The sequence below is a fragment of the Heptranchias perlo genome, unplaced genomic scaffold (assembly GCF_035084215.1).
Source record: "Heptranchias perlo isolate sHepPer1 unplaced genomic scaffold, sHepPer1.hap1 HAP1_SCAFFOLD_50, whole genome shotgun sequence".
Taxonomy (NCBI): domain Eukaryota; kingdom Metazoa; phylum Chordata; class Chondrichthyes; order Hexanchiformes; family Hexanchidae; genus Heptranchias; species Heptranchias perlo.
In genome coordinates, this window is record NW_027139516.1 from 5584903 (window position 1) to 5602912 (window position 18010).

The 18010-nt window shown below is 49.3% G+C and overlaps 1 protein-coding gene across 7 annotated transcripts in view; it reads right to left on the reverse strand.

Annotated features, from left to right (window-relative positions):
- The window catches only part of LOC137314026 (NACHT, LRR and PYD domains-containing protein 3-like), a 64936-nt gene that overhangs the window by 14109 nt on the left and 32817 nt on the right, over positions 1–18010 (reverse strand). For 2 of the 7 annotated variants that reach the window (XM_067979722.1, XM_067979727.1), the window contains 2 exons: positions 1441–1672; positions 65–146 (listed from right to left, as the gene is read on the reverse strand). The gene's annotated coding sequence lies outside the window, so the exon portion shown is untranslated. Of the gene's footprint in view, positions 1–64; positions 437–1440; positions 1673–4096; positions 4569–18010 lie in introns of those variants that run through there. The other 5 variants (XM_067979725.1, XM_067979724.1, XM_067979728.1 and 2 more) reach the window with 5 other exon arrangements.

Below are 18010 nucleotides of genomic sequence, written 5' to 3' on the forward strand. Positions count from 1 at the left end.
CTTACAATCTCAATAAACACCATAAATAGTCAAGTGGCAGAATGTACTGTTTTTATACAATCACCTGTGTGTGTCTCGCTGTGTGCGTGTATCTCACGGACGTGCCGACCAATCAAACTATCAGTCAATGTCCTTTCCTTTCATCACTGTGGAAATGTAAAAGTGATTATGTCTCGGATCAGTAATTTCTCCAAACTATAGTTGAAGTTATTCACCGGCATTAATTTATAACCAAGTTTGGGATTTTGTAAAATTCAGTTGCTGCTGTTTCACTCACACTGACACTAGTATAAAAGCACACAACAGCAACAACTTGCATTGCCACAGAACCTTTAACCTCGAAAAAACATCCCAAGGTGCATCACAGAAGCCGAATCAGAATGAAAATGGCCATCATTTTGGTCGAAGAAATCGGTTTTAGGATGGTCTTTATTCTGACACAACCCACAAAATAATCAAATGGAAGAAATTTTACAAATCTTTATTAAAAATAAAATTTCCCCATCATTTTATCACCAATTTATATTGAAATGATAATCATTTAATTGAACTGCAAATGTGAAATCCAGAAATAGATTTACTGATAGGAAATAACATTGTGTAAAACTTCGCATCCAGTTCAGAATTGCAAGATGATTTATTTTGATAGCTGGATATGAAATATATTTCAATTCGGTAACGCTGTTTGGTACTACATTGATGTGGAGATGCCGGTGATGGACTGGGGTGTACAAATGTAACGAATCTTACAACATCAGGTTATAGTCCAACAGATTTATTTGAAAATCACAAGCTTTCGGAGGCTTTCTCCTTCGTCAGCTGAGTGTGGGATTCCACGGAAGGTACCGCATTGATAGTCATAGAACAATGCCAGGTGATTACAGATAATCTTTCCAACTCTATATTCAGTAGTCTGGTACCTAATGTTTCACTGTCTGAACACTGTTCAATCCCGTTGATTGTCTTGACAACGGGCAGTTGGAAAGATTATCTGCAATCACCCAGGCATTGTTCTGTGACCATAAATGCGGTAATGTTCAAGGATTCCGACACTCACCTGACGAAGGAGAAAGCCTCCGAAAGCTTATGATTTTCAAATAAAGCTGTTGGACTATAACCTGGTGTTGTAAGATTCGTTACATTGGTACTACATTAACACAGAGTGTAATATCGATATTATGGGGACCATAAAGACGGGTTCTTTCCGAGTTGGTGCTGGACGCGGGGAGACATTATATATCTGCTGGGCTGTCCCTCAGACTGGAGTCACCTCTTAGATCAGACCCCTTCACTCTAAAACACACACAAGATTCATTTGTGACTGTGTGTTTTGAGACAGAAACTGATCTCACTTCACATTTCATTGCACGGCCTCATGCTGGATAATTGTACTCGGTTATCAGACTCTCCCAGTCTCATTCTCACCATTTCCCCCCTTACCTTGTAACCTTTCTGGACTGTCGACAGGACCAGTGTTTATCTGAGGAAATGGGACTTTCTCTTACATTTCTCCCCAGTCGATCTATGGAAGCTCTTTGAATCGGAAGGGTTCTCTCTGGTTGCTGTTCTCTCAATCCTGTGCTGATTCACCTGCTGTTGTTCCTCAGTCTACAATCCCTGTTTACTTCCAGCTGTGGACTTTTCGCAATCACTCCGTCATTCACCGGGAGATCTAATGATGGCAGGGCAGAAAATGAGACCAATATTGACGGTGTGAAGTAGAATGTAATGTGCACTTTTCCTCGAATGTTTAATTAAAATAAAAGTAATTGAAACTTAAACAATTGAATAACAAATATTTGATTGAATAAACACACTGTTTGATGAACTCTGTTCCACATTCCATGTCTCTTTACCACCCCGACCACAATATGTGATCGTTTCATTCTCCAGCCCCAGTTAGAGGCAATTCCTTCTCCGTGTCCTGCCCCTGTTTTTGGGATCACATTTGCTATTTTTGAATCAGTGGCCATTCCTTTATATTTTCTGGCTGAACTCCATCCATGGGCCAGATTCCCAATTTCCAAGTGTATTTTAGTGGCATCATCGACAAACAGGGAGAGTTGATGGGACAATATCCTCAGCGACATGGTTCGACCCACAGAAGGCAGCTGTACTGCCCCAACACCGTGACTGGGAAGTGTGACTATTGTAGTGAGTTCACTTCACTGAATATTTACATAACATAACATGGGACTGATTTATCACAGAAAGAAGAGATTTCCCCTGCTTTGAGTGTTACTGTTTATTGTGGACACTCCAATGAGTAAAAGTCCTGTTCACAGCTGTGGACTGGGTTTCTAACCGTCTTGAATTGACAGTTCCTGACTCAGAGGCTGGATGTTTTTCCAGTTAGCTGCAAATTCCAAAGTTATGGCATGTGGGGGTGGGGACGGAACGTTTGTAACTACAAGTGAGAGCTTTTATTTGGAATATTTAACCATCAAATAATTATTATCTGTAATAACAACACCTCAGTGTGGGAATGTGGAGGGAACGTTGACCATATTTAAGAGAACAAAAGAAAATAGAAGCTCTCAGCAATTAACTAGTTTTTATTTTGCTATAAATGGTCATTGATGTACACAACTGGACGATAGATTACAACTCATTCACATGCCTGTAATAAAATATTTCTGATTAGATAAAATCAGGATCAGTAAGTGAATGATTTGAAGTAGAATGTGTGGACAAATATGGCCCACTCTTAGTTTTAGGATAAATCAAATCACTATCCCCAAAAATATCAATAGTTGATGGGGAATTGGAGTTGAAAGATTTATCGGGGCCACTCTCCAAACACAATGGATATGATCGAAGAACTCACACATTAGCGAGGGCACGGTGTCACCCAAGGATGACATTCTCCCGTGTCTGATACAACGGAGCGGGGAGGGCACTGTGTTACCACAGGATGACAGTTTACACAAGAGGCGGGGCAGGCACTCGAGGGCACCGACCCCAAACGATGGCAGTGCACCATATGAGAGAGAGAGGAGGCGTGTGTATATCAGTCAGTGACTCTTTGTGTGTTTGATAGAGAGAGATAGGGGAAGTGCTTACTTATCTATATCAATGAATGAATCTGAATGTGTGTGCGTATATGAGAGAGGGAGCGTGAAACAGATTTTATCAGTGGGCAACTGAGGATTGTATAAGTATGAGAGAGAGACAATGGATGCCTCTGTATAACTGTGAGACTCTTAATGTGCGTTTATGTGAGGGAGCCAGATACATAGTGTATCAGTGAACAGCTGAATGAGTGCGTGTCTATGAGAGAGACAGAGCGAGAGAGAGAGGATGCATCTGTATATCTGAGTGACTCTGAGCAGGTGTGTGTATATGTGATGGAGGGAGACACACAGTGTATTAGTGAGGGACTGACTGAGTGTGTGCATATGTGAGAGGGAGAGAGAGGAGAGAGAAAGAGAAAAGAGTGAGTGTGTGTGTGAGAGAGGGAGACAGAGGATGCCTCTGTATATCAATGAGTGACAGAGTATCTGTGTGTATTTTCTGTTGGGGAGAAGCAGCAGGATGATGAAATCTAACCTTTAACCATCAACCACTTCTAAAATCCTACACAGACCGGTATTTAACAAGTTAAATTTCCAGAAGATACTTTTCCATATCAAACGTTGAATCAGACACAGCAAGTGCCGACAACGTGCAAAGTACTAAAACCTCTTGCTCTTATCGATAAAAAGTTGGAGGAAGTGAGTTCCCAAAAACGGAAACCGTTCGCCTCTGTCTCTGCAAGTTTCAGCATGTTGCTTTTACTTTGTGTCACTCAGGGGCAGACATTTTGAAACCCTCTCAGTTCCCCCTTCAATTTGTTTTTTTTACAAGAAGGTTTATTCAATTCCACTGTGTTCTGATTAAAGTAGCTCTGGGTTTCAATTCGACCCTAACATTCACCTGAGAATAATGGGGTCACCGACATTTGGTGTTGATTAATTCTCTGCATAAGGTTTTATCTTTCATTCTGATCACCATCCGGTTCTACCCAGAACCGTGTGTGCGACGAGCTCTGCACTTAATGCAGAAATGTGTTTCCTTCGATATAATCCCCCACTCTGAGACATTCTCAGTCACTCACCCAATTCATCCAATGAAAAGACTGAAGCGACATGAGATCTGGTCCGCACGGCTCCTGTCCCCAGTGAAGACCCTAGTACTCGGGGATTCGGCTGATCTCCCCGCCTTAATCTCCCTGTCCCCAGTCAGGACTCTGATCGTCGGGGATTCGGCTGATCTCCCCGCCTTGCTCTCGCTGTCCCCAGTCAGGACTCTGGTACTCGGGGATTCGGCTGATCTCCCCGCCTTGCTCTCCCTGTACCCAGTGAAGACTCTGGTACTCGGGAATTCGGCTGATCTCTCCGCCTTGCTCTCCCTGTCCCCAGTGAAGATTCTGATATTCGGGGATTCTGCTGATCTCCCCGCCTTGCTCTCCCTGTACCCAGTGAAGACTCTGGTACTGGGGGATTCGGCTGATCTCCCCGCCTTGCTCTCCCTGTCCCCAGTCAGGACTGTGGTAGTCGTGGATTCGGTTGATCTCCCCGCCTTCCTCTCCGCTCGACACAATCTGAGTGGAGCCCTCCAGGGCGTGTCAGCGCACATCAACCTCGCTGTCACCTCTTCCGCTGAATGTTACTGACATTTTAAGATCGTGAGGCGCATAACCCGAAACCTCGCGTTGCCTTTACTCTTCCTACCTGATGATTCACGTGGTTTTGATGCGAGTTAAGTTTCGTATTAAGTGCTCAAATGATGTAAATGCTTCGATTTACAATCCCCCCATTGATTTGAAGCACACAGAACAGAAGGAGACCATTCGGCCCCTGCTGTCTGTGCTGGCTCTTTGAAAGAGCTATCCATTTAATCCTACTCCCCTGCACTTTCCCAATGGTCCTGCAACCTTTCTCCTTTACAAGTGTTTATCCAATTCCATTTTGAAAGTTACTAAACAAATTTGTTCACCGCGAGCGACTGGACAGACAGAGCATCGGTTATAGACAGAGTCATTGGGGTAGATTTTAAACACGAATCTGCTTCCACAGGCATTCGGTTCCAGATCAGAACAACTCGCTGCGTAAAGAAAATTCCACTCATCTCCCCCCTGGCTTTATTGCCAATTCTCATCAATCTGCGTCCTCTGGTTAGCGACCCTCCTGCCAGTGGAAACAGTTTCTCCATATCTACCCAATCAAAACTCCACTATGAAATCTCTACTTAACCTGCTCGAAGAAGAACAAACCGAGATTTGAAGTCCCTCGGGCCAGACGCAGAAAATTGCAGGATATTCGCTGGAAGTTAATGTTACTGAAGTCAATGGAAATTACTGAGGGAGATAGTGAATGGGTGACCAACAGACAGAGGAAGGGTAGGAAGGCAGTGCAGGGGTCCCCTGCGGTCATCTCCCTCCAAAACAGGTATACCGTTTTGGATACTGTTGTGGGAGATGGCTCACCAGGGGAAGGTGGCAGTGGCCAGGTTCATGGCACCGTGGCTGGCTCTGCTGCACAGGAGGGCAGTAAAAAGAGTGGCAGAGCTCTCGTGATATGGGGACTCGATTGTAAGGGGAATAGACAGGCGTTTCTGCGGACGCAACCAAGACACCAGGATGGTATGTTGCCTCCCTGGTGCAAGGGTCAGGGATGTCTCGGAGCGGCTGCAGGACATTCTGGAGGGGGAGGGTGAACAGCCAGTTGTCGTGGTGCATATCGGCACCAACGATATAGGTAAAAAACAGGATGAGGTCCTACAAGCTGAATTTAGGGAGGTAGGAGTTAAACTAAAGAGTAGGACCACAAAGGTAGTAAACTCAGGATTGCTACCAGTGCCACGGGCTAGTCAGAGTAGGAATGACAGGATAGCTAGGATGAATACGTGGCTTGAGAGATGGTGCAAGAGGGAGGGATTCAAATTCCTGGGCCATTTGAACCGGTTCTGGGGGAGGTGGGACCAGGACAAATTGGACGGTCTGCATCTGGGCAGGACTGGAACCAATGTCCTAGGGGGAGTGTTTGCTAGTGCTGTTGGGGAGGGTTTAAACTAATGTTGCAGGGGGATGGGAACAGATGCAGGAAGTCAGTGGGAAGTAAAGTGGTGACAGAAACAAAAGGCAGTAAGGGAGAGTGTACAGAACATGACCGGACAGATGGTCTGAGAAAGCAGGGCAAAGACCAAGGGAAGTCTAGATTAAACTGCATTTATTTCAATGCAAGAAGTCTGATGGGCAAGGCAGATGAACTCAGGGCATGGATGGGTACATGGGACTGGGATGTTATTAATATTACTGAAACATGGCTAAGGGAGGGGCAGGACTGGCAGCTCAATGTTCCAGGGTACAGATGCTATAGGAAAGATAGAGCAGGAGGTAAGAGAGGAGGGGGGGGTTGCGTTCTTGATTAGGGAGAACATCACGGCAGTAGTGAGAGGGGATATATCCGAGGGTTCGCCCACTGAGTCTATATGGGTAGAAGTGAAAAATAAGAAGGGAAAGATCACTTTGACAGGATTGTACTACAGACACCCAAATAGTCAACGGGAAATTGAGGAGCAAATATGTAAGGTGATTACAGACAGCTGCAAGAAAAATAGGGTGGTAATAGTAGGGGACTTTAACTTTCCCAACATTGACTGGGACAGCCATAGCATGAGGGGCTTGGATGGAGAGAAATTTGTTGAGTGTATTCAGGAGGAATTTCTCATTCAGTATGTGGATGGCCGGCGAGAGAGAGGGCAAAACTTGACCTCCTCTTGGGAAATAAGGAAGGGCAGGTGACAGAAGTGTTAGTGAGGGATCACTTTGGGACCAGTGATCATAATTCCATTAGTTTTAAGATAGCTATGGAGAATGATAGGTCTGGCCCAAAAGTTAAAATTCTAAATTGGGGAAAGGCCAATGTTGATGGTATTGGACAGGAACTTTCAGAAGTTGATTGGGAGAGTCTCTTGGCAGGCAAAGGGACGTCTGGTAAGTGGGAGGCTTTCAAAAGTGTGTTAACCAGGGTTCAGGTTAAGCACATTCCTTATAAAGTGAAGGTCAAGGCTGGTAGAAGTAGGGAACCTTGGATGACTCGGGAGATTGAGGCCCTATTCAAAAAGAAGGAGGCATATGACATGCAGAGGCAGCTGGGATCAAGTGGATCCCTTGAAGAGTATAGAGATTGCCGGAGTAGAGTTAAGAGAGAAATCAGGAGGGCAAAAAGGGGACATGAGATTGCTTTGGCAGATAAGGCAAAGGAGAATCCAAAGAGCTTCTGCAAGTACATAAAGGGCAAAAGAGTAACTGGGGAGAGAGTAGGGCCTCTTAAGGATAAACAAGGTCATCTATGTGCGGAACCACAAGAGATGTGTGAGATCCTGAATGAATATTTCACATCGGTATTTACAGTTGAGAAAGCCATGGATGTGAGGGAACTTGGGGAAATAAATAGTGATGTCTTGAGGAGTGTACATATGACAGAGAGGGAGGTGCTGGAAGTCTTAACGGGCATCAAGGTAGATAAATCTCCGGGACCTGATGAAATGTATCCCAGGACGTTATGGGAGGTTAGGGAGGAAATTGCGGGTCCCCGAGCAGAGATATTTGAATCATCGACAGCTACAGGTGAGGTGCCTAAAGATTGGAGGGTAGCAAATGTTGTGCCTTTGTTTAAGAAGGGCGGCAGGGAAAAGCATGAAACTACCGGATTGTCGTAAAAACCCATCTGGTTCACTCATGTCCTTCAGGGAAGGAAACCTGCCGTCGTTACCCGGTCTGGCCTATATGTGACTCCAGACCCACAGCAATGTGGTTGATTCTTAATTGCCCTCTGAAATGGCCTAGCAAGCCATTCAGTTGTAAAATCTCGCTACGAAAAGTCATAATAAGAATAAAACCGGACGGACCACCCGGCATCAGACCACTAGGCACCGGACACGACAACGGCAAAACACCAAGCCCAGTCGACCCTGCAAGGTCCTCCTTACTAACATCTGGGGACTTGTGCCAAAATTGGGAGAGCTGTCCCACAGACCAGTCAAGCAACAGCCTGACATAGCCATACTCACAGAATCATATCTTTCAGCCAACGTCCCAGACTCTTCCATCACCATTCCTGGGTATGTCCTGTCCCACCGGCAGGACAGACCCACCAGAGGTGGCGGTACAGTGATATACAGTCAGGAGGGAGTGGCCCTGGGAGTCCTCAACATTGACTCTGGACCCCATGAAATCTCATGGCATCAGGTCAAACATGGGCAAGGAAACCTCCTGCTGATTACCACCTACCGTCCTCCCTCAGCTGATGAATCAGTCCTCCTCCATGTTGAACACCACTTGGAGGAAGCACTGAGGGTAGCAAGGGCACAAAATATACTCTGGGTGGGGGACTTCAATGTCCATCACCAAGAGTGGCTCGGTAGCACCACGACTGACCGAGCTGGCCGAGTCCTGAAGGACATAGCTGCTAGACTGGGCCTGCGGCAGGTGGTGAGCGAACCAACACGAGGGAAAAACTTACTTGACCTCGTCCTCACCAATCTACCTGTCGCAAATGCATATGTCCATGACAGTATTGGTAGGAGTGACCACCGCACAGTCCTCGTGGAGATGAAGTCCCGTCTTCGCACTGAGGACACCATCCAACGTGTTGTGTGGCACTACCACCGTGCTAAATGGGATAGATTCAGAACAGATCTGGCAGCTCAAAACTGGGCATCCATGAGGCGCTGTGGGCCATCAGCAGCAGCAGAATTGTATTCCAGCACAATCTGTAACCTCATGGCCCGGCATATTCCTCACTCTACCATTACCAACAAGCCAGGGGATCAACCCTGGTTCAATGAGCAGTGTAGAAGAGCATGCCAGGAGCAGCACCAGGCGTACCTAAAAATGAGGTGCCAACCTGGTGAAGCTACAACTCAGGACTACATGCATGCTAAACAGCGGAAGCAACATGCTATAGACAGAGCTAAGCGATTCCACAACCAACGGATCAGATCAAAGCTCTGCAGTCCTGCCACATCCAGTTGTGAATGGTGGTGGACAATTAAACAACTAACGGGAGGAGGAGGCTCTGCAAACATCCCCATTCTCAATGATGGCGGAGTCCAGCACGTGAGTGCAAAAGACAAGGCTGAAGCGTTTGCAACCATCTTCAGCCAGAAGTGCCGAGTGGATAATCCATCTCAGCCTCCTCCCGATATCCCCACCATCACGGAAGCCAGTCTTCGGCCAATTCGATTCACTCCACGTGATATCAAGAAACGGCTGAGTGCACTGGATACAGCAAAGGCTATGGGCCCCGACAACATCCCAGCTGTGGTGCTGAAGACTTGTGCTCCAGAACGAGCTGCGCCTCGAGCCAAGCTGTTCCAGTACAGCTGCAACACTGGCATCCACCCGACAATGTGGAAAATTGGCCAGGTATGTCCTGTCCACAAAAAGCAGGACAAATCCAATCCGGCCAATTACCGTCCCATCAGTCTACTCTCAATCATCAGCAAAGTGATGGAAGGTGTCGTCGACAGTGCTATCAAGCGGCACTTACTCACCAATAACCTGCTCACCGATGCTCAGTTTGGGTTCCGCCAGGACCACTCGGCTCCAGATCTCATTACAGCCTTGATCCAAACATGGACAAAAGAGCTGAATTCCAGAGGTGAGGTGAGAGTGACTGCCCTTGACATCAAGGCAGCATTTGACCGAGTGTGGCACCAAGGAGCCCTAGTAAAATTGAAGTCAATGGGAATCAGGGGGAAAACTCTCCAGTGGCTGGAGTCATACCTAGCACACAGGAAGATGGTAGTGGTTGTTGGAGGCCAATCATCTCAGCCCCAGGACATTGCTGCAGGAGTTCCTCAGGGCAGTGTCCTAGGCCCAACCATCTTCAGCTGCTTCATCAATGACCTTCCCTCCATCATAAGGTCAGAAATGGGGATGTTCGCTGATGACTGCACAGTGTTCAGTTCCATTCGCAACCCCTCAGATAATGAAGTAGTCCGAGCCTGCATGCAGCAAGACCTGGACAACATCCAGGCTTGGGCTCATAAGTGGCAAGTAACATTCGCGCCAGATAAGTGCCAGGCAATGACCATCTCCAACAAGAGAGAGTTTAACCATCTCCCCTTGACATTCAACGGCATTACCATCGCCGAATCCCCCACCATCAACATCCTGGGGGTCACCATTGACCAGAAACTTAACTGGACCAGCCATATAAATACTGTGGCTACGAGAGCAGGTCAGAGGCTGGGTATTCTGAAGCGAGTGACTCACCTCCTGACTCCCCAAAGCCTTTCCACCATCTACAAGGCACAAGTCAGGAGTGTGATGGAATACTCTCCACTTGCCTGGATGAGTGCAGCTCCAACAACACTCAAGAAGCTCGACACCATCCAGGACAAAGCAGCCCGCTTGATTGGCACCCCATTCACCACCCGAAACATTCACTCCCTTCACCACCGGCGCACTGTGGCTGCAGTGTGCACCATCCACAGGATGCACTGCAGCAACTCGCCAAGGCTTCTTCGACAGCACCTCCCAAACCCGCGACCTCTACCACCTAGAAGGACAAGGGCAGCAGGCGCATGGGAACAACACCACCTGCACGTTCCCCTCCAAGTCACACACCATCCCGACTTAGAAATATATCGCCGTTCCTTCATTGTCGCTGGGTCAAAATCCTGGAACTCCCTTCCTAACAGCACAGTGGGAGAACCGTCACCACACGGACTGCAGCGGTTCAAGAAGGCGGCTCACCACCACCTTCTCGAGGGCAATTAGGGATGGGCAATAAATGCCGGCCTTGCCAGCGACGCCCACATCCCGTGAACGAATAATAAAAAAAAAAAAGCCTGGGAACTACAGACCGGTGAGCCTGACATCTGCAGTGGGTAAGTTGTTCGAGGGTATTCTGAGGGACAGGATCTACAGGCATTTGGAGAGGCAGGGACTGATTAGGAACAGTCAGCTTGGTTTTGTGAGAGGAAAATCATGTCTCACGAATTTGATTGAGTTTTTTTGAAGGAGTAACCAAGAAGATAGATGAGGGCTGTGCAGTAGACGTGGTCTACATGGACCTCAGCAAAGCCTTTGACAAGGTACCGCATGGTAGGTTATTACATAAGGTTGAATCTCATGGGATCCAAGGTGAGGTGGCCAATTGGATACAAAATTGGCTTGATGACAGAAGACAAAGGGTGGTTGTAGAGGGTTGTTTTTCAAACTGGAGGCCTGTGTCCAGCGGTGTGCCTCAGGGATCGGTGCTGGTTCCGCTGTTGTTTGTTATTTATATCAATGATTTGGATGAGAATTTAGGAGGCATGGTTAGTAAGTTTGCAGATAACACCAAGATTGGTGGCATTGTGGACAGTGAAGAATGTTATCTGGGATTGCAACGGGACCTTGATGAATTGGGCCAATGGGCCGATGAATGGCAGATGGAGTTTAATTTAGATAAATGTGAGGTGATGCATTTTGGTGGATCGAATTGGGCCAGGACCTACTCCGTTAATGGTAGGGCGTTGGGGAGATTTATAGAACAAAGAGATCTAGGAGTACAGGTTCATAGCTCCTTGAAAGTGGAGTCACAGGTGGATAGGGTGGTGAAGAAGGCATTCGGCATGCTTGATTTCATTGGTCAGAACATTTAATACAGGAGTTGGGATGTCTTGTTGAAGTTGTACAGGACATGAGTAAGGCGACACTTGGAAAACTGTGTGCAGTTCTGGTCACCCTATTATAGAAAGGATATTATTAAACGAGAAAGAATGCAGAAAAGATTTACTCGGATGTGACCGGGACTTGATGGTTTGACTTATAGGGAGAGGTTAGATAGACTGGGACTTTTTTCCCTGGAGAGTAGGAGGTTTTGGGGTGATCTTATAGAAGTCCATAAAATAATGAGGGGCAGTGATAAGGTCGATGGTCAAAATCTTTTCCCAAAGGTAGGGGAGTCTATAACGAGGGGGCATAGATTTAAGGTGAGAGGGGAGAGATACAAAAGGGTCCAGAGGGGCAATTTTTTCACTCAAAGGGTGGTGAGTGTCTGGAACGAGCTGCCAGAGGCAGTAGTAGAGGCGGGTTCAATTTTGTCTTTTAAAAAGCATTTGGACAGTTACATGGGTAAGATGGGTAGAGCGGGGTATGGGCCAAGTGCAGGCAATTGGGACTTGCTAGTGGTACAAACTGGGCGACATGGACATGTTGGGCCGAAGGGCCTGTTTCCATGTTGCAACTTCTATGATTCTATGATTCTATGAAATCAGGAATGTGGGAAATCTGAACAGTCAGTATTTTACAAAAAACTAGGAAACAATTTGGACTGTTTAAATTAAGGGGCAACCTGTCATTCTCCGTCTCTCCGCCTCCCCCCGCCCAGCACTGTTCAAAGTAAGGGGCTCTCTGTCATTCTCCCACTCCCCCCTCCCCCCTCCACCCACCCATCACTGATTAAAGTAAGGGGCTCTCTGTAATTCTCGCTCACCCCCTCCCCGCGCCCATCACTGATAAAAGTAAGGGGATCTCCGTCATTCTATTTCTCCCCCTCCCCCAACCATCACTGATCAAAGTAAGGGTCTCTCTGTCATTGTCGCTCTCCCCCCTCCCCCGCCAATCACTGATTAAAGTAAGGGGCTCTCTGTCATTCTCCCTCACCTCCCTCCCCCCACACATCACTGATGAAAGGAAGGGGCTTTCTGTCATTCTCCCGCTCCCCCACCCATCACTGATGAAAGGAAGGGGCTCTCTCTCATTCTCCCTCTCCCCCTCCCCCCGCCCATCACTGATTAAAGTAAGGGGCACTCCCTCATTCTCCGTCTCCCACACCCATCACTGATTAAAGTAAGGGTCTCTCTCTCATTCTCCCTCAACCCCCTCCCCCCACCCATCACTGATTAAAGTAAGGGGCTCTCTCTCATTCTCCCTCACCCCCTCCCCCCGCCCATCACTGATTAAAGTAAGGGGCACTCCCTCATTCTCCGTCTCCCACACCCATCACTGATTAAAGTAAGGGTCTCTCTCTCATTCTCCCTCAACCCCCACCCCCCAGCCATCACTGATTAAAGTAAGGGGCTCTCTCTCATTCTCCCGCCTCCCCCCCACCCATCACTGAATAATGTAAGCGGCTCTCTCTCATTCTCCCTCTCCCCTCTCCCCCCGCCCTTCACTGATTAAACTAAGATGCTCTCTCTCATTCTCCCTCTCCCTCTCCCCCTCACCATCACTGAATAAATAAGGGGCTCGATCTCATTCTCCCTCTCCCCCTCCCCCCGCACATCACTGATTAAAGTCAGGGGCTCTCACTCATTCTCCCACACCCCCCCTGCGCCACCCATCACTGATGAAAGTAAGGGGCTCTCTCTCATTCTCCCCCTTCCCCCACACATCACTGATAAAAGTAAGAGGCTCTCTCTCATTCTCCCCCTCCCCCTCCCCCACCAATCACTGATGAAAGCAAGGGGCTCTCTCTCATTCTCTCCCTCCCCCTCCCCCCACCAATCACTGATTAAAGTAAGGGGCTCTCTCTCGTTCTCCCTCTCCCCCCTCCCCCCACCCATCACTGATGAAAGGAAGGGGCTCTCTCTCATTCTCCCTCTCACACTCCCCCGCCCATCACTGATTAAAGTAAGGGGCTCTCTCTCATTCTCCCTCTCCCCCTCCCACCACCCATCACTGATTAAAGAAAGGGGCTCTCTCTCATTCTCCCTATCCCTCTCCCCCGCCCATCACTGATTAAAGCAAGGGGCTCTCTCTCATTCTCATTCTCCCTCTCCCCCACCCCCACCCATCACTGATTAAAGTAAGGGGCTCTATCTCCTTCTCCCTCTCCCCCCTCCCATCACTGATAAAAGTAAGGGGCTCTCTCTCATTCTCCCTCTCCCCCTCCCCCCACCCATCACTGATTAAAGTATGGGGCTCTCTCCCATTCTCCCTCACACCCCGCCCATCACTGATCAAAGAAAGGTGATCTCTCTCCTTCTCCCTCTCCCACTCCCCCCACACATCACTGATTAAAGTAAGGGGCTCTCTCTCATTCTCCCTCTCCATCTCCCTCTCAATCTCACCCCACACATCACTGATTAAAGTAAGGGGCTCTCTCTCATTCTCCCTCTCCCTCCTCCCCCCACCCAACACTGATTAAAGTAAGGGGCTCTCTGTCATTCACCCTCTCCCCCTCCCCCCGCCAATGACTGATTAAAGGAAGGGGCTCTCTTTAATTCTCCCTCTCCCACCTCCGCCCACCCATCACTGATTGAAGTAAGGTGCTCTCTCTCATTCTCCCTCTCCCCCTCCCCCCGCCCATCACTGATTAAAGGAAGGGGCTCTCTCTCATTCTCCCACCCCCCCCTCCCCCCGCCCATCACTTATTAAAGTGAGGGACTCTCTCTCATTCTCCCTCTCCACCCCGCCCATCAATAATTAAAGTAAGGTGCTCACTCTCATTCTCCCTCTTCCCCTCCCACCACCCATCACTGATTAAAGGAAGGGGCTCCCTCTCATTCTCCCTCTCCCCCCTCCCCCACCCATCACTGATTAAAGGAAGGGGCTCTCTCTCATTCTCCCACCCCCCCCTCCCCCCTCCCATCACTGATTAAAGTGAGGGACTCTCTCTCATTCTCCCTCTCCACCCCGCCCATCAATGATTAAAGAAAGGGGCTCTCTCTCATTCTCCCCCTCCCCCTCACCAACCTAAAACTGATTAAAGTAAGGGGCTCTCTCTCATTCTCCCTCACCCCCCTCCCCCCACCCATCACTGATTAAATTAAGGGGCTCTCTCCCATTCTCCCTCTCCCTCTCCCCCTCCCCCTCCCCCCACCCATCACTGATTAAATAAGCTTCTCTCTCTCATTCTCCCTCTCCCCTCTCCCTCCACCCATCACTGATTAAAGTAAGGGGCTCTCTCTCATTCTACCTCTCCCCTCTCCCTCCACTCATCACTGATGAAAGGAAGGGGCTCCGTCTCATTCACCCGCTGCCCCCTCCCCCCACCCATCACTGATGAAAGTAAGGGGCTCTCTCTCATTCTCCCTCTCTCCCCACCCCACCCAACACTGATTAAAGTAAGGGGCTCCCTCTCATTCTCCCTCTCCCCTCTCCCACCACCCATCACTGATTAAAGTAAGGGCCTCTCTGTCATTCTCCCTCTCCCCCTCCCCCTCCCCCTCCCCCTCCCACCGCAAATCACTGATTAAAGTAAGGGGCTCCCTCTCATTCTCCCTCTCATCCCCGCCCATCACTGATTAAATTAAGGGGCTCTCTCTCATTCTCCCTCTCCCTCTCCCCCCACCCATCACTGATTAAAGTAAGGGGCTCTCTCTCATTCTCCATCTCCATCTCCCTCTCCCTCTCCCCCCACCCATCACTGATTAAAGTAAGAGGCTCTCTCTCATTCTCCCTCTCCTCCCACACATCACTGATTAAAGTAAGGGGCTCTCTCTCATTCTCCCTCTCACCCTCCCCCCGCCCATCACTGATTAAATAAGGGGCTATCTCTCATTCTCGCTCTCTACCCTCCCGCCACCCATCACTGATTAAAGTAAGGGGCTCTCTCTCATTCTCCCTCTCCCCCCACCCATCACTGATTAAAGTAAGGGGCTCTCTCTCATTCTCCCTCTCCCCCTCCCCCCACCCATCACTGATTAAAGTAAGGGGCTCTCTCTCATTCTCCCTCTCCCCCTCCCCCCACCCATCACTGATTAAAGTGATGGGCTCTCTCTCATTCTCCCTCTCCCCCTCCCTCCACCCATCACTGATTAAAGTAAGGGTCTCTCTCTCATTCTCCCTCTCCCCCCTCCCATCAATGATAAAAGTAAGGGGCTCTCTCTCATTCTCCCTCTCCCCCCGCCAATCACTGATTAAAGTAAGGGGCACTCTCTCATTCTCCCTCGGCCCCTCCCTTCACCCAACACTGATTAAAGTAAGGGGCTCTCTATCATTCTCCCTCTGCACTCCCCCCACCCATCACTGATTCAAGTCAGGGGCTCCCTCTCATTCTCCCTCTCCCCCACCCCCTCCCACCGCCCATCACTGATGAAAGTAAGGGGCTCTCTCTCATTCTCCCTCTCCCTCTCCCCCCACCCATCACTGACGAAAGTCAAGGGCTCTCTCTCATTCTCCCTCTCCCTCTCCCCCCACCCATCACTGACGAAAGTCAGGGGCTCTCTCTCATTCTCCCTCTCCCTCTCCCTCTCCCCCCACCTATCACTGATTAAAGTAAGAGGCTCTCTCTCATTATCCATCGCACCTCACCCCACCCATCACAGATGAAAGTAAGGGGCTCTCTCTCTAACTCCCTCTCCCCTCTCCCCCCGCCCATCACTGATTCAAGTAAGGGGCTCTCTCTCATTCTACCTCTCCGCTCTCCCCACCCATCACTGATTAAAGTAAGGGGCTCTCTCTCATTCTCCCTCTCCCCCTCAACAACACATCACTGATAAAAGTAAGGGGCTCTCTCTCATTCTCCCTCTCCCCCCGCCAATCACTGATTAAAGTAAGTGGCTCTCTCTCATTCTACCTCTCCCCTCCCCCACCCCCACCCATCACTGATGAAAGTAAGGGGCTCTCTCTCATTCTCCCTCTCCCTCTACCCCCACCCATCACTGATTAAAGTCAGGGGCTCTCTCTCATTCTCCCTCTCCCCCCACCCATCACTGATTGAAGTAAGGGGCTCTCTCTCATTCTCCCTCTCCCCCCACCCATCACTGATTAAAGTCAGGGGCTCTCTCTCATTCTCCCTCTCCCCCCGCCAATCACTGATTAAAGTAAGTGGCTCTCTCTCATTCTACCTCTCCCCTCCCCCACCCCCACCCATCACTGATGAAAGTAAGGGGCTCTCTCTCATTCTCCCTCTCCCCCTCCCCCCACCCATCACTGATTAAAGTGATGGGCTCTCTCTCATTCTCCCTCTCCCCCTCCCCATCACTGATTAAAGTAAGGGGCTCTCTCTCATTCTTCCTCTTCCCACTCCCCCTCCCCATCACTGAATAAAGTAAGGGGCTCTCTCTCATTCTCCCTCTCCCACTGTCCCAAAACATCACTGATTAAAGTCAGGGGCTCTCTCTCATTCTCCCTCTCACCCTCCCCCCCTCGCCCATCACTGATTAAAGTGAGGGTCTCTCTCTCATTCTCCCTCTCCTCTCTCCCTCCACCCATCACTGATTAAAGTAAGGGGCTCTCTCTCATTCTCCCTCTCTCCCCACCCCACCCATCACTGATCAAAGTCAGGGGGTCTCTGTCGTTCTCCCTCTCCCCCCGCCCATCGCTGATTGAAGTAAGTGGCTCCCTCTCATTCTCCCTCTCCCACTCCCCCTACCACCGCCCATCACAGATCAAAGCAAGGGGCTCTCTCTCATTCTCCCTTTCCCCCCGCCATTCACTGATTAAAGGAAGAGGCTCTCTCTCATTATCCCTCTCCCCGTCCCCCACCCATCACTGATTAAAGTAAGGGGCTCTCTCTCACTCTCCCTCTCCCCCGTCCCCCACCCATCGCTGATAAATGTAAGGGGCTCTCTCTCATTCTCCCTCTCCCCCTCCCCCACACATCACTGATGAAAGTAAGGGGCTCTCTCTCATTCTCCCTCTCGCCCTCCCCACACCCATCACTGACTAAAGTCAGGGGCTCGCTCTCATTCTCCCTCCCCCCCACCCATCACTGATTAAAGTGAGGGGCTCTCTCTCATTCTCCCTCTCCCCCTCCCCATCACTGATTAAAGTAAGGGGCTCTCTCTCATTCTTCCTCTCCCCCCTCCCCCTACCCATCACTGAATAAAGTAAGGGGCTCTCTCTCATTCTCCCTCTCCCCCCTCCCCCCACCCATCACTGATTAAAGTCAGGGGCTCTCTCTCATTCTCCCTCCCCCCCACCCATCACTGATTAAAGTAAGGGGCTCTCTCTCCTTCTCCCTCTCCCTCGACCCATCACTGATGAACGTAAGGGGCTCTCTCTCATTCTCCCTCTCCCCCCTCCCCCCACCCATTACTGATTTAAGTGAGGGGCTCTCTCTCATTCTCCCTCTCCCCCGAC